The sequence below is a fragment of the Lathyrus oleraceus genome, chromosome 1 (assembly GCF_024323335.1).
Source record: "Lathyrus oleraceus cultivar Zhongwan6 chromosome 1, CAAS_Psat_ZW6_1.0, whole genome shotgun sequence".
Taxonomy (NCBI): Eukaryota; Viridiplantae; Streptophyta; class Magnoliopsida; order Fabales; family Fabaceae; genus Lathyrus; species Lathyrus oleraceus.
The window spans coordinates 4,907,552-4,911,459 of NC_066579.1; the positions used below are offsets into that span (position 1 = coordinate 4,907,552).

At 41.6% G+C, this 3,908-nt stretch overlaps 1 non-coding gene across 1 annotated transcript; it reads right to left on the bottom strand.

Moving 5' to 3' along the window:
- Nucleotides 1-609: 609 nt before the first annotated feature.
- LOC127116195 (small nucleolar RNA R71) lies at nt 610-716 on the bottom strand. The gene has a single exon (XR_007801167.1). It is a non-coding gene; the product is annotated as a small nucleolar RNA R71 (small nucleolar RNA).
- Between the last annotated feature and the right edge of the window lie 3,192 nt (nt 717-3,908).

The following is a 3,908-nucleotide window of genomic DNA, read 5'->3' on the forward strand; positions in this document are numbered from 1 at the left end:
CGTTCGTATACTTGCGAAATACCGCATCAAGTTTTTGGCGCCGTTGCCGGGGAACAATTTCGTCAAATTTCATTTTCCTATTGTTATATCGTTTAGACTTAGGCTATTTCCCGCCGGTCAATGCGAAGAACTCGCAGCACCGGAAGTTTAAGCTTGGTATACCCTCTGGCGGAACCTGAACGTTAAGCTCGCGCACGTTTTTTCTTTCATAGAATTAAGAGAGTTATGGCCGAAGACCAAAACCAAAGACCTCTTAAAGATTTCGCTCAACCATCTAACGAAGAACCTAGTTCTAGTATAGTAAACCTAACCATCCCAGCCAATAATTTTGAACTTAAACCATCCCTGTTGCAACTAGTGCAACAGAGACAATTTGGAGGTCTCGCTACTGAGAACCCAAACCAACATTTAAAAATATTTCTTCAATTAGCAGACACTTTTAAAACCAATGGAGCTTCTCCTGAGGCAATACGTTTAAGATTATTTCCTTTTTCCCTCAGAGATAAAACCTTATCATGGTTAGATTCCCTTCTACCCAATTCCATTACGATTTGGGATAACCTTAGAAGAGTTTTTCTAGCTAGATATTTTCCCCCGAGTAAAACCGCAGTTCTTCGAAACCATATAACTAGATTTACCCAAAACCAAGGAGAATCGCTGTTCGAAGCTTGGGAGAGATATAAAGAGTTGTTACGAGCATGCCCGCATCATGGTTTAGAAAATTGGTTAATCATTCAAACCTTCTATAATGGACTTCATTACAACACAAAGATGACCATCGACGCTGCCGCAGGCGGTGCTCTGATGAACAGACCTTATCCGGAAGCTAGTGCCCTCATCGAAGATATGGCTCAAAACCATCAATCATGGGGAGTCGAACCAGCGACAGTTGAGAAGAAGGAAGCCCAAGGAGGAGTGCATGAACTAAGCTCTATAGACATGATGCAAGCTAAAATGGACGCATTAGCCCTCAAAGTCGAGCATATGTGCATAAACCCGAATACTGTAGCCGCAATTTCGTCGGATTGTGAGATATGTGGAGCCAAAGGACACCAATCTGCTGAATGCAATCTATTAAACGAAACCCACTCTGAGCAAGTGAACTACACCCAAGGGAACCCATACTCGAATACCTATAACCCTGGATGGAGGAATCACCCGAACTTCTCCTATAAAAACAATAACCCAATCCAAAATAATGCACCTCCGAGACCTAGTTATCAAACCCCTAGATCTAATCAACCTATGCAACCTGTACCACCAAAACCGAGCCCTGAGAAAATTATGGAAAATTTTATCACCGCTCAAACCCAAAAAAACAAGGAGTTAATGAACCAAAACATTCATGTTAACGAATTGATTACTCAGTTAGGAACCAAGGTTGACCAAATAGTTACTCATACCAAGATGCTTGAAACCCAGATCTCTCAGGTAGCTTTAAACCAAGCCCCTCAGACTACACTTGGAGGATAATTCCCTGGACAACCTCAACAAAATCCGAGAGGACAAGCCAATGCCATTACCCTACGAAGTGGGAACGCTTATGATGAGCCACCAAACCCTAGATTGAGTGAACCCGAAACTTCTAAGGAATGTACCAAACCCATGGACGAAGTAAAGGAACTAGAGGAATCTGAAAACCAGGAAGGTCGAGAAAAAGGAGAGGAACCTAAAGATAAAACTTACGTACCATCCCCGCCATATAAACCACCTATATCCCCAAAGACTCAAACAAACCCAGATCAATAAACAATATCAAAAATTTATTAAAGTTATAGAAAAGCTTCATGTAGAAATCCCTTTCACAGAAGCCATCACCCAAATACCTTCTTATGCAAAGTTTCTCAAAGACATCCTTACCAACAAACGTAGACTTGACGATCCGAAGCCTTTGGAATATAATGCTATTTCCGAGGACAAATTAGCAAAGAAAGATAAAGATCCTGGAAATTTCTCGGATAGTAAGTGGGTGAGCCCTGTGCATGTAGTACCTAAAAAGGGAGGCATCACAGTCGTGCAAAACAATAAAGGCGAACATGTAGCAAAACATTTAGAAGGAGGATGGCGGATGTGTATAGATTATAGAAAATTAAATAAAGCAACTAGGAAGGATCATTTCCCTTTACCATTTATAGATCAGATGTTGGAGCGTCTAGCCAGACACTCTTACTTTTGTTATCTAGATGGATACTCTGGATTCTTCCAAATACCTATCCACCCCGAAGATCAAGAAAAAACTACCTTTACATGCCCTTATGGAACTTTTGCCTACAGACGAATGACGTTCGGCCTCTGTAATGCCCCAACTACTTTCCAACGCTCTATGATGTCAATCTTTGCAAATTACCTAGATGGTAGAGAGTTGACAAGTGAAAAAAGTGAGGAAATTACAGTTGAGAATGATATGGATGTTGTGCTGGAAAATGAGTATGTGGCTTGTGGAAAGAAGAAAGTGGCAGAAACTGCTCAGTTCGCGCCGCGATCTCCCTTCGCACCGCGAAAACAGCAGAACCAGCAATTGATGGAAGAGCAGCAGTGTGAAGCGGAAATGAATAAGGAAATCGAACCAAGGAAGAAGAAGAAAGGAGAGAAAGGAGTGAAGGTCAGTCCAGTCTAACATTTACCATATCCACACGCACCATCAAAGAAGGATAATGCTAGACACTATGCACGATTTATGGACATATTCAAACAACTTCAAATCAATATTCCATTTGCCGATGCATTAGAGAAAATGCCGCGGTATGCAAAGTTCATTAAGGATATTCTCACAAAGAAGAGAAGACATGTGGAAGACGAGACAATCTTGCTCGATGCACGTTGTAGTGCCATCATTCAAAAGACTCTCCCGAGGAAGGAATCCGATCCGGGCCGAGTTGTTTTACCGGTAACCATTGGAGACACCTACATGGGTAATGGCTTGATTGACTTGGGATCTAGCATCAATTTAACTCCCCTATACATTGTTAAAAGATTGGGAAATGTCGAGATCAAATCTACAAGGATGACTTTACAACTAGCTGATAAGTCTACTACTTCACCATATGGAGTTGCTCAAGACATGTTAGTGAAGGTGGACAAATTCTTGTTTCCGGTAGATTTTGTGATAGTAGACATGGATGAAGATCGTGAGGTCCCTATAATTCTTGGAAGACCATTCATGAAAACGGCCCGAATGATGATTGATATTGATGATGGACTAATGAAAGTGAGGGTGCAAGATGAAGAGGTAGCCTTCAATCTTTTTGAAGCCAAAAAGAATTTCAATGGTAAATGTGACTCCTTCCGAATCGATGCCACCAATGAGGGACTAGTTGAGATCGCAGACCAGGTTCATGTTTCTAATCCATCAGAGAAATCTCTTATCGGAGTCTACAAAGTTTCGACCCACAATGAAGGAAAAGAGATGGAAGCAATGTTGCATGAATTAGAGTCTCGTGGAGAACTTGTTTTTCATGAAGAGGTAAATGAAGGCTTGGATATGACAAAGGAAGTGGAAGAGCCAAAACTAGAGCCAAATTTGAAGTATTTGTTCTTGGGTGATGACTGTACTAAACCGGTGGTCGTTAGTAATACATTGTCCACAAAAGAGGAAGACAAATTGATTCAAGTGCTGAAAAAGAAGGAGGTTGTCAAACTATTGGAGGCCGGGATGATTTGTTCTATCTCCGATGGTGAATGGGTGAGTGTTGTGCAAGTAGTTCCGAAGACGGGTGGTATCAGATTTTATCGAAGGTTCATCAAGAACCTCTTGAAGACAACAAAGCCCTTGAGGAAGTTGCTCAACAAAGCCGGATCGTGAAGACCGTTGAACCGTCGAGCTCTAAACGACGTTAAACAAAGCGCTTGTTGGGAGGCAACCCAACGTTGTAAGTCTGCATTTTTTTTTTCTGTTGTGTGAGTTTCTA